Here is a 13,342-nt window from a genome sequence, read left to right on the forward strand (position 1 = left end):
CAGTTGTTCATCATGCTCCTCCTAGTTCTTAGAATACACCAGAATATCATCTATGAAGACCACTATGAACTGATCCAAGTAGGTCCATAAACGCCACTGGTGCATTCGTCAGCCCAAATGGCATCACTAGAAACTCATAATGTCTATACCGGGTCCTGAAAGCAGTTTGAGGCACATCTATCTCCTTTAGTCTCAGCTAGTGATAGCCTAATCTAAGATCTATCTTGGAGAATACACCGGCTCCCATTAGTTGATCAAACAGATCATCTATCCGTGGTAAAGGATATTTATTTTTCATAGTCACCTTATTCAGCTGCCGGTAGTCTATACAAAGCCATAGTGTACCGTCTTTCTTCTTCACAAACAGCACCGATGCTCTCCATGGTGACACACTAGGGGGTATGAAACCCTTATCCAGTAGCTCCTGTAACTGAACTTTTAACTCCCTCAGTTCAGTGGGTGCCATCCTATATGGAGCAATGGAAATTAGTGTAGTACCCGATATAACCTCTATAGCAAACTCCACCTCTCTCTCTGGTGGCAAACCCTGCAACTCTTTTGAAAATACATCTTGAAAATCACATACAGTGGGGATGTCTGGTAAGCTCGGGCTAGTATTCCTATTATTAACCACATGTGCTAAGAAAGCCTCACAGCCCTTCCTCATCAATCTTCTGGCTGTTGTGGCTGATATGATAGTAGAAAGACAACCCGTTCCTTCACCCACAACTGTAATTTCATCCCCATCTCTTGTCTATAATGAAATCCTCTTCAGCCGAAAATCTACCATCGCCTGATGACGTGATAACCAATCCATTCCCAGTATCACAACAAACTCATGGAATGGTAGCTCAATTAAATCAGCTAGAAACTCATGACCCTATATCCTCAGAGGACAACCCTTCTAGAACTTCTTCACTATGACACTATGGCCTAAAGGGTTAGTAACCAATATGTCCTCATTTAACTCCTCTATCTATACATTTCTACTAACCGGTGGTGTTATACACATATAAGAGTGCGTGGAACCAAGATCAATTAAAGCACACACAGATAAATCATAAAGTAAGAAGGTACCCCTTATGACATCAGCTGGCTCTGGCTCCTCTCGAGCTCTCATAGCATAAGCATGAGGTATTACCCTGACCTCCTACCTCTTAGTAGTCTCTATAGTAGGCCTCTATGATGGATCAGCTATATCAGACCTCGTAGGTCTTCTACCACTCTGTGCTGCCGTGGTAGACCTCTCTGTTTGGGGTGGAGCAGTGGGAGCACTAGTACTCCTCTGTGGACAATCCTTCAAGAAGTGATCCGTAGACCCACATCTGAAGCATCCCCTAGTCAATAGTCTACACTCTCTTCGGTGGCTCATCCCGCAGTGTGTAAAAGTTGGTATCAGGGCTGATCCCCGTGCAGCTACACTTGAAGAACAACCCACTGATGCACCAGACTTTCCTCCTCTCCTCGGAGTAAACCGAGATCTCTACCTCTTACCTCGACCCTTAATCTGACATTGAGACTTCTTGAGCTTCTTACTACCAGTGGCTACTGAACCGGACTGGCCAGATCCAGAACCCCTCTCACGCTGTCTGTCCCTCCTGGACTGCTCCTCATCTCTGACTCTCTCCACATCAAGAGCTGATGCTACTAACAAAGAGAAGTCAGTGAAGTGGTGAGATGTAACTATCGGTCTGATGCTATCATTCAGTCCGTCCTCAAACCTTCCGCATTTATCAACCTCTGTGGGCATTATCTCTAATACATATCCACTAAGTCTTACGAATTTTTGCTCATATTCGGAGACTGTAAGTTGCCTCTGTCTCAGTGCCAGGAATTCTCTCCTTCTGGCCTCTATGTATACATGGCTAATATATTTCTTCCTAAACTCCATCAAAAAGAAATCCCAGGTGATCTGTGCATGCTGTACCACTCTCGACACTGTCAGCCACCACCGATATGCATCCTCCTGATGTAGTGACAAAGCACACTCCAACTGCTGCTCTGGGGTGCACTATAGCTGTTGCAATACCCTCTCTGTCCTTTGCAGCCAAAACTCTGCGGCAGTTGGATCATCCTCCTTCTTGCCCTTAAAATCAACTGCCCCATATTTCTGCAGTCTCTCTAATGGGGACCTCTGCACTAACTATGGCTGTGGAGGTGGTGGTGGTGGCTGTGGCTGTATAGGTGATGGTGGCGGTGGCTGTGGCTATAGAGGTGGAGGTGGCTGTGGCTGAGGTATGGCTTCGGTGACCTGACGGAGCAGCTGAGTCATCTGTTCCAGGAAGGCCTGCTGTGCTATATCCACAGCACCATGGGATGACTCTGCTCTACTACTTCGCTTTCGACTAGGAGTAGTTGTGGGTGCATGAGACTCTACCTCCCCCTCTACTGGTACCTCCTCCCCTACCAGTCTAGGGGACTCGTGCTCTGAAGGATCAAATGCCATCGATACTATAAAACAGATAAAGAATAGATCTGTATTAGTGTCACCTCGACTCTTTATTAAAGGCTCATGCATGTTATGCACACTATCTATCTAGGTCTAAGACTGCCTAAACCTCTGCTCTGACACCACTAAATGTGACGACCCTTGTTCGTCTACAGTATAGCTGAGAAAAATGTGCCACATTCGGTGCCGGAGCACCCTACGTTATCTTGTCATGTCCATTGTAAATTTTAAAGTTCATTTATTTAGGTTATCCATGTGTGGAATTTTTTTTTTATATCACAATTTACTTTACTGGAAACCTGGACAATGGCTCCTCTGTTTTATTAGCATCTTACGGGTTTCACTATTCATCTGTTAACATAATTCATATTCCATTCACTTTCTTATGTATCTTGTTATCCACAATTATTCATATAATCTCAAGAAAATGATATATATTTCATTCATATAAAAAGTCATACACAATAATTTACAATTTTATTTACAATCCAAAATATAATTACATTCTATTTATGTACAATTATCCAAAAATACAAAATCTAATACTTGGGCCCTACCAACAAAACACAAACTGTTGAGGTGACTAGCAGATAATGGCAGGTTTGGTCAAACGCTGTCAGAGCACTACTGCTGCGGCTGTGACTGGTCTCCAGTACCTACGTGATGGAAAACCAACGCGCTAATCGAATTGCTTAGTGGTGGTTAAACTAAAATAAAACAAAATATTCTAAAATATTTAGTCTATGTATGATTTCATAAAATTTGAAACTTTTACATATTTATTGATCTTTGGAAACAATTAAATTTGTCAGGATTTTTTTTATATTTATTCCTCTAGATTTTTGTCTAATTAAATTCATATCAGTGCCCAAGTAACTTGTAACAGATTATAAAGGCTGCCTCTAGATCTTAAAAGCAAACACAATGGTTGCAAGCTCCAAGTCATGTGTCGGATAATTCCTCTCATGCGGTTTTAGCTGGCGTGATGCATAGGCAATGACATTCCGATCTTGCATCAACACACAACCTAACCCATTGTGAGAAGCATCGCTGTAAACTGTATATTCTTTACTCGGCGTAGGTAAAGTCAGGACTGGAGCCTCAGTCAAACATCTCTTCAATTCATCAAAACTCTTCTGGCATTTGTTCGTCCATTGAAATTTCACATCCTTTCTAAGCAGCTTGGTCAATGGAGATGCCAACATGGAGAATCCCTTCACAAATCGACGGTAGTATTCAGCTAACCCCAGAAAACTGCGAATCTCTATGATATTTCTGGGTGGCTTCCAATTAAGGACAGCTTCTATCTTGCTAGGATCTACCTTGATGCCCTTTTCAGATACTACATACCCCAAGAAAGATATTTCTTTCAGCCAAAATTCACACTTCGACAATTTGGCATATAATTGTTTCTTCCTCAAAGTCTGTAGTACAATCTGTAGATGTCTATCATGCTCTTCTGCATTCCTCGAATAGACCAATATATCATCAATAAATACCACAACAAACTGGTCGAGGAATGGTCTGAAGATGGTGTTCATCAGATCCATAAAAGCAGCCGGCATTAGTTAACCCGAATGGCATGACCAAGAACTCATAATGGCCATAGCTGGTTCTGAAGGTAGTTTTAGAAATACTCTGCTCTTGTACTTTCAGCTGATAATAACCTGATCTCAGGTCAATTTTGGAGAATACAGCTGCACCCTTCAACTGATCAAATAAGTCATCAATGCGGGGCAATGGGTATCTGTTATTTATTGTCACCTTATTCAACTTCCGATAGTCAATGCATAACCGGAGAGTGCCATCTTTCTTCTTTATAAACAACACTGGCGCTCCCCAAGGTGACACACTAGGGCTGATAAAGCCCTTGTCACGCAGCTCTTGCAACTGCACTTTCAACTCCTTCAATTCTGCAGGTGCCATTCTGTATGGCGTTATGGAGATTGGGACCACACCAGGCATAACATCAATCTCAAATTGCACCTCTCTTTCTGGAGGTAATCCTGGAAATTCATCAGGAAATACATCCGGAAAGTCACATACAATAGGAATGTCCCTCAGTGCTGGACTATCCACTTGGGTGTCTATCACATGTGCCAAGTATGCCTCACACCCTTTCCTAATCATTTTTCTGGCCAGTGCAGCTAAAATGATGTTTGAAGGCAATAAATGCCTCTCCCCATGTATTACCACATCACCGTACAGAGGGAGACCAAAAGTGACTGTCTTCAGTCTACAGTTAATCATCACATGATGCCTGGCTAACCAATCCATGCCCAAGATAATATCATAATCTCTGAAGGGCATTTCAATCAAATCAGACAGAAAAGTGTGTCCTTGGATCACCAAAGGACAGTCCTTATATAGTCTATTTACCCTGACCTCCTGGCCTAATGGACTTGTTACTAGCACATCATAGTCCATTGGTACACACTGAATAGCAGTATAACACATCACATTAGCACTAAAATACGAATGTGTGGAGCCAGGATCAAATAACACATGTACATCTTGGTCAAGGATGGAGAAAATACCAGCTACTACGTCTGATGTTTCAGCTTCCTCCCTCTGACGCATGGTATACACTCTGACTGGTGCGCCACTGGATACTGGCTGGTTAACAGTGCTTTGACTCCCAGGAGTGTTACCAGGACCCCTGCCTCTGCCTCTACCTCTACTAGCTGGCTGTGATCCTCTAGGTGCAGAGTTTTGGGCTGATCCCTCAGATGTAGCAGAAGGTCCAGACCGGCGCAGACTAGTACAATCCTTAGCAAAATGTCCGCTCTCTCCACAATTAAAACAAGCCTTGAAACAAACCCCACCGTGAGTTCTACCACAAGTTTCACACTGCCGTACTGATAGAGCTCCTCGGGGTGCTTCTTTGGTCTGTGACGACCAGGGGTGGTCTTTGGCGGAGAATGCGCCTCTGCGGATCTACGGGAGCTGGATCCCCCAAACTGTTTCCTCTTCCCAGAACCACTCTCAGGTGCTTGTCCAGTAGTCTTTTCAGTCTTCTCTTTCTCTTGTGTACCCTTCTTCACCGCCCCTTCTGATTCTATCCTTTCCAGTTCCAGGGCCTGTGAGATCAACTCAGTGAAATTCTGATGTCGAAAACCCACAACTTGCATTCTTAGATTCGCCCTTAACCCGGACTCAAACCTCTTACATCTATCTCTGGGGGTGGAGACTAAGCTTCCAGCGTAGTGGCTCAGTTGAGAGAAGTCCCTCTCATATTCTGCTATGGTTCTGTCCCCTTATTTCAAACTCAGGAATTCTTGTAACTTCATATCCACATATGCATCGGGGATCCACTTTTGTCGAAACTCCCTCAAAAAGTCTGACCAAGTAAGGACTGGAGGTTCTACTAGGCTGTGGGGGATGGTCTTCCACCATTCATATGCATCCCCTTGGAGAAGAGATACTGAATATTCAAATTTTAATTCTTCAGTACACTACAGCTTCCTGAAAACCCATTCCATTCTTTCCAACCACTGTTTTGCCTCTAGTGGATCCACAGTGCCTTTAAACTCGGTGGCCCCAAATTTCATCAATTTTTCATATGCCGAGCTGAGGCCTGTGGTTGTGCTATAGGTACTTACATCTGAGCTTGGGGTGGCACATTTCCCGCCATTTGCTGGAAAAACACGACCATCTGTGCATAAACCGAGGCTGGTCTTTGGAGTAGGAGCTGGAGTAGCTGACCCACTCACGTTCTGGAGTGCTAGGGCTTCCCCTTGAACCTCAGCCTCAGCAGATTGTTCTACGGAATGATCTCATTCTTCCATTCCGTTTTCCCAAATTTTCTACTTCCTGAGATCAAACACAAGGAGGTTGACCTCCGTTAGTGCATATTCATGATGTAAATATGTCATATGTATCAATTAAAGACACTTGAGCAGTTGTACTTATCAAAGAAATGTTCACCTAAATAGTCAAAATTCATTGCAAAACCATGCTCTTATACCACTAAAACATGTCATACCTTACCCCTCTGTAAGGCATAACATGATCCCGTAGAATACTTAATGAACTACCGAACTTCACCTACCGATAATTCATTAAATACACTACAAGGGATTTTAAAACTATTTTCTTGCATTTTGAAAGTGGTGAGCATTTTGGTAGGAATTAAAATCATTTATTCAAAGCTTATAAACTAGTAAAAATTTTTGTCCATTTTAATTTTACCACAAATTTTATAAAAATTTTGACAGAGTTTCGTTTGTATTTGGAGAAAGTAGTTCTTCAAATACCTGAAAAAAATACTTCCAAAATTTTTTCACAACTCCTAACCACCAAATAATTTCAAGTCAACTCAATTTAATCCACTTCAAAAATAATTCCACAATCCAATCAAAGTTTATCATCTCAAAATATTTAATAACTTCATTCACAGTGCATAAAGTATGAAATTCACAAACTACAAATATTAATTTACAAAAAGAAGTTTCAAAAATAATATTATGATAACTTATTATACAACTGCTCATTTTACATTGATACTTATGACATTATAGTATTTACATCAAAATAACTACAAGGATATAAAATAATACCCGTACAGAAAAAGTCAATGAAATCTTCAATATCGATAGCAGCTCACTCTGCTGCTTTCTCCTTGCTCTTATCTGCGACAGCAAAACAAGCTATCGCTGAGTATAAAAATACTCAGTGGTGCACAATAAAAATTTGAAATACAATACATAAATCATTCATTGCCAAAACACTATTTAAATATTTCTCAATCACATTTCACAAATTATCAAAGCTCATAATAACACAATTTAGTCAAATAATTTAAGAACACAGTGTTGCCAATTCATACGCAACTTAAGCCATGACACAAAATTTCCGATCAATGCCGCATTGTACACCACGACAAAGCAATCTACAACCCCACTAATCGAAATCAATGAAGGAGGTGGCTATCTAGCTAATGAGTACTCATCCGATCTACAACCTCAACTGGTAAACCAGAGAGGGAGGAAAGATAACCGATCTCACCCCATAAATGGAGGAGGAATAATAAGATACTGTCATGCTAAGTGTAAAAAATCAATTTCAAACATTTTATTCAAATGATTCGTGAGAAATCCAATAAATTTCCAAAGTCATAATTTCATTCACAAGATGGCAACACAATTCATAATTAACTTAAAATTTTCATAAATCACACTAAATCAATTTTTCAATGACAAAAGGCTCAAATAAGGTTTATTGTGTACAAATCTAACGTGAGTCGCCTCTAGGCCTTAACTCAGTCTCTTAGAGCTTCCATGTCTTTTTCAGCTGAAACACACAGTTTCACAGTGTTTCAGTATCATAACTTAGCATAAACCTAAAAATAAATTTAACTTCACTTTTATCTAGCTCTAATGTGCTAAACTCGATGTTCTTGAAATTTTTATGTTTCGGGTTACTATTCACTACACTATTCAAGTCAATTTGTTGACTTTCTAAGGCTTAATAGGTATGGGAACTCCAACTTCACCCACATACCACATTTTGGTCACTAAACTTGTTGGTTTTGGTCATTTTCTCAAAACTTAGGTCTTTTAGGCAAAATTGCCAAATTTTCAGTTTTGGTGTCTAAGGTTGCACTGTTCCAATGGTCACTTTTGTGTTGGAATTTGGCAAAACTTCCTTCATAGAAAATGTTCCCTATTGTCTTAAGTTTATTCTCCTTTTTGAATCACTCCAATTAGAGTTTTTTAGCTCAAGTTATATCCAAATTACGGTTACTGTTCATGCTACAGATTTTAGTTCTGGCAGATTATTGATCCAATTTCGTTCAGCAATTTAATCAAGTTAAGTCCATAATTTGGTCTAATTTTCTTCATATGAAATGTTCTACTATGCTTTAGGTTACCATCGATTCAAGAATCACCTAAATCGGAGTTTTCTAGAGAGAGTTATGGCCATTGAAACTTTACTGTTCATATGGTAAATCTGCAGTTCTGCAGATTCAGTGATTCAAATTTGCTCAGTAATTTGATTAGCTTAATGGCATAATTTGGGTTGGTGTTCTTCATAAAAGTTTTAGGTCTATATCCCATCTAACCACTGGTAAAATTTCAGGTCATTTTGACCTACCTAGCTCGAGTTATGATCAAATGAATAAACACTATTCATTTGGTCAGTTTGTGCAGGGTAGCCTGCAATTTTCCAACTTTGGTCAATTTGTTCACTAGGTTTTAGTCACTTTTTGGGCATGCTTCTTAAATGAAAATTGTGTCATTTAGTGCCTATTTTCATTCCCAATTGGTCTCATACCAATTAGACTTGTAAAATTTCATTTTTGATCCCTCAAAGGAGATTTGGTCATGCTACTAGCAGCATGACCATATCCAATCCGAATTGGCCTTTGATTCAAACACTTCAAACACATCACTTTAGGTCACAAATGACCATTTCTCACATTACATTAGGTCAAAGACACCATTTACAAGTTTTTCACATTTTTGGTCTCTAAACCCTAATGTCCAAAACCTAATTCACCAACCTCATGCATTTAGCTACCTTCAAAGCTTTTAATCCTAACCATTCAACTAACTAAAGTTCCTAAACCCATTCAAACCATTCAAATCATGCAAATCACCCTCCCCCTCATGCTGGCCAAAATTTTAATTTAGTCCCTCAACAATTTGTTTCATTTCATTTTAAGTTTATTTCTATGTTCTTAATGCTATACACACACTAATTAAACTAAAAATTTGAAGTTTGCATTACTAACCTTAGGTGAAGTCTTTGATCTTTACTTTCTCTCAATTTTCTTCAATTCTTTGATGACCAATCTTCCTCTCAAGTGACTAGAACAAGTTTTTGTGAAGCAATTATGGGAGGATTTGAGGTTTAATGGTGATTTCAAAGCTTGAAGCAAGCTTTAATGGAGGTTTAACTATGGTGAGGGAGAGAGAAAGAGTGAGGCGACAATGGGAGAAAGGAAGAAGACTTTTAGTTGATTTTTTTTTCTTTTCTTTTCTTTTCTTTTTATCTTATGGAAGACCATAAATTCCAATTAAATAAATATATTAAGTATTATTTTTATGGCATCATGCATGATGTCATGCATGATGTCATCACCTTTTGACTTTTCCATTTTCTCTTTTTTTTCTATTTATTTTTCGATTAATTCTTTAATTTAATCCTCGATTCCGAAATTTTCTTTTCTCCAATTTTATTTGACAGATAGGTCAGGAGTCAGCTCTCGGGGTCAATTGACCAAATTGCCCCTCGCCGGTTCATCCCGGTTTACAAATAATTCAGTATTTCTTTCGGCTCCCTGACCTAATTATTTGACTGGCTTAACAGTTATTTTTCGTTATTTTCTCTTTTTCACTGTGTTCGTAATGGTTCTAAGGACCACGGCGTCACATTTTACGATTCGAAATTTGAGTTTAAATCGAATTCGAAGTCGTTCCCGAGAAGGTCACCCATCGCTGTGACTCTCGGCTCGTTTAACTTCTTAGGTTCCATTTTTCTTGTTTATGCTTAACTAATCGGCAATTACTAATTATTTGTGTTTATGACTTCTCTACTTGTCTTAAGCGTGGTTCTAATCTCCTTAATTGTTCGGACCGACTCCGGTCACCGAAACAGTGAAATATACCAAGCTATACAAATGGGGGTGTTACAATTTCTTTTGTTTCCTTGCAATTTCCACTCATCTCAACACCAATTCAATGTTTAATAAAAGAAAGGAGAGGAATTAGGCACTAACCTTTAATGGACACTTCTTCAAGTTACCAAAACTTCAATTCCTTCCCTTCTTGTTACTACTACTACTAGCTTCTCCAATGTGTGGGGATGATTTTTAATGAAGGGATTTATGGAAAATATGGTGAGAAAGGGGAAGAAATCAAGCTCAAAAGTTTGAAAATGGAAGGGAGTTCTTTAGTTATGGTGGACGGTAAGGAGGAAGAATATGAAGGAGAAAATGCTTTTAATTAATTAAAGTTTTTCATCTTATGTTATATATATCCTATGATTAATGTATTAAATTTTTATGATGTAATATTTACATCATGCTTAGGTTAGCATGAGGTGAGCATGAAATCATGCTTACATCATAATTCATTTCCTTTTTCTTTTCTTTTCTTTTCCCATTTCTATACATAATTTCATAATCTAATTTATTTTATGCATTTTAATCTCTCTCATTCTATTTGACATTTAGGTCAAAATCCAACTCTGGGGTTGAAATGACCAAAATACCATTCGTTAAGCTTGTCGGGTTATTTTATCTGTATTGATTAATAAATTTTTTTTTGAATTTTCTTTGAAATTTTTAATGTCATTTAGACCTTAGTAAACCTTTAATTTAGTCCTAAAAATTTATTTCATAAGATTCCTTGCGGGTCTGGGGTCGTCAACTGTCTTCACGGTCGCTTCCCGATACGGTCACCCATCGTCGTGACTCCGGCTCCTTTAACTCATTAACATTTCATTTCTTACATTTTTCTTTAATTTTTCTTAGCCTTTATTCTATCATTTTATGTCTCCTCACTATGGTTTAACTTTAGTTTCAGACATTCTGGCTGTCTGAACAGACGTTAGTCATCGAAACAATAGAATATATGGACTACCTAAAGTGAGGGTGTTATAATTTTTTCCCTCTAAATAAAATTTTGTCCTCAAAATTTACCTGATGTGAAGAACTGAGTAATTATGAAATTCTCTTATTTCTGAGCTCTTTTACTTCCCGTGCCAAGATTCTAATTGGCTCTTCTTCATATGTCAAATCAGGTTTCAAAATTATCTCTTCTGTTAAAATGACATGTGAAGGATCTGACCTATATCTCTTGAGCATCGACACATGAAACACATTATAAATCTTGTCCAGCTGAGGTGGTAAGGCTAGCCTGTAGGCTACTAGACCCACACGTTCAATGATCTCATATGGACCAATAAACCTAGGGCTTAACTTATCCTTCTTGCTGAACCTTGGCACTTTTTTCTAAGGCGACTCCTTGAGAAACACCTTATCGCCAATCTCATACTCTATGCCTTTCCTCTTCAGATCAACATATGACTTTTGTCTATCTGAGGCAGCTTTCAGGTTGTCTCTGATGAGCTTCACTTTTTCCTCAGTCTGTCTCACTAAGTCTGGGCCCACTACTTTCTCCTCACCCAATTCTGTCCAACATAAGGGAGTCCTACATTTCCTCTCATACAATGCTTCGTATGGAGCCATTTTTATGCTGGCTTGGTAGCTATTATTATATGCAAACTCTACCAAAGGAAGGTACTTTTCCCAACTTCCTTCAAAATCCATAATGCAGCTCTAAAGCATATCCTCTAACACCTATCATATCATTCATGTCATGTCATTATTATCATTCCTTTAACAATTATAGCAATTTACTAAGTTCTAAGGGTTACCTGAATCACCCTTTCAGACTGTCCATCCATCTGAGGATAAAAAGCCGTACTGAAATGTAGTTGAGAGCACAACGACTCCTGTAGCTTCTTCCAAAACCTCAAAGTAAATCTCGGGTCTCGGTCAAATATGATCGATGTCGGCACTCTATGTAGCTGGACTATCTCAGCCATGTAGATTTCTGCTAGCCTCTCCAGTGAGTAGTCGGCTCTAAATGGTAGGAAGTGAGATGACTTGATCAATCTATCCACAATCACCCATATAGTATCATGTTTTTTTTTGTGTCAATGGTAGCCCAATGACAAAATCCATGGTGATGCGGTCCCATTTCCATTCCGGTATAGATATGGGTTGCAACAACCCTGATGGAACCTAATGCTCAGCTTTAACCTGCTGGCATGTCAAACATCTGGTTACAAAATCACTAATCTCTTTCTTCATTCCAGGCCACCAATAATGTGTCTTCAGGTCATGATACATCTTGGTACTTCCTGTGTGCATTGCATGGAAGCTACTATGTGCCTCTGTCAGGATATTCTTCTTTAGTTGTTCATCTCCTGGTACACAAATTCTGCCTTTGTAATGTAGGCACCCATCTCCTTTCAGCTCATAATCAGTCTCTTTCCCCTCTTTAACTCTACCCATAATTATCATCAACTTTTCACCTCTTATCTGTGTTTCCTGTATTTGCTGTAGTAAGCTTGGCTTTACACGCAACTCAGCCAAAATAGTCCCATCTGGAGCAAAGGACAAGTGAGCATTCAATGCTCTCAAAACCATTATAGACTTCCCGCTCAGTGCATCAGCCATTACATTTGCCTTCCAAGGATGATAGTCAATTACATAATCATAATTTTTAAGAAATTTAATCCTTCTATTCTGTCTCAGATTGAGTTCCTTCTTGGTTGGTAAATATTTCAAACTCTTGTGATCCGTATATATGTAGCACTTCTCACCATATAGGTAATGCCTCTATATCTTCAATGCAAATATTATTGCCGTGAATTCCTGATCATAAGTTGGGTAGTTCTTTTCATGTGGCCTTAGTTGTCTAGGAGCATAAGCAACCACTTTACCTTCTTGCATCAGAACACACCCAAGCCCATTATGAGAGGCATCACTGTAGATCACATAGTCTTTTCCTGACTCTGGCTGTGTCAACACTGGAGCCTCTATAAGCATAGCGTTTAGCTTCTTAAAATTAGATTGACATTTGTCATTCCAGTTAAACTTACCATTTTTGTGCAGTAACTTGGTCATTGGAGCAGCTATAAGAGAGAATTCCTTCACAAATCTTTTGTAGTAACCAGCTAACCCAAAAAGCTTCTGACCTTTGTTGCAATTTTTAAAGGCTTCCATTCAATTATTGCTTCAATCTTCTTTGGATCTACTCTGATCCCATCTGCTAATACAATGTGCCCAAGGAAAGATATCTCATCTAACCAGAAGTCACACTTGGACAGCTTGGCATATAACTGCTTTTCCCACAGTATCAGTAATATTACTCTCAG

This window comes from Hevea brasiliensis, chromosome 18, assembly GCF_030052815.1.
Source record: "Hevea brasiliensis isolate MT/VB/25A 57/8 chromosome 18, ASM3005281v1, whole genome shotgun sequence".
NCBI classification, from domain to species: Eukaryota; Viridiplantae; Streptophyta; class Magnoliopsida; order Malpighiales; family Euphorbiaceae; genus Hevea; species Hevea brasiliensis.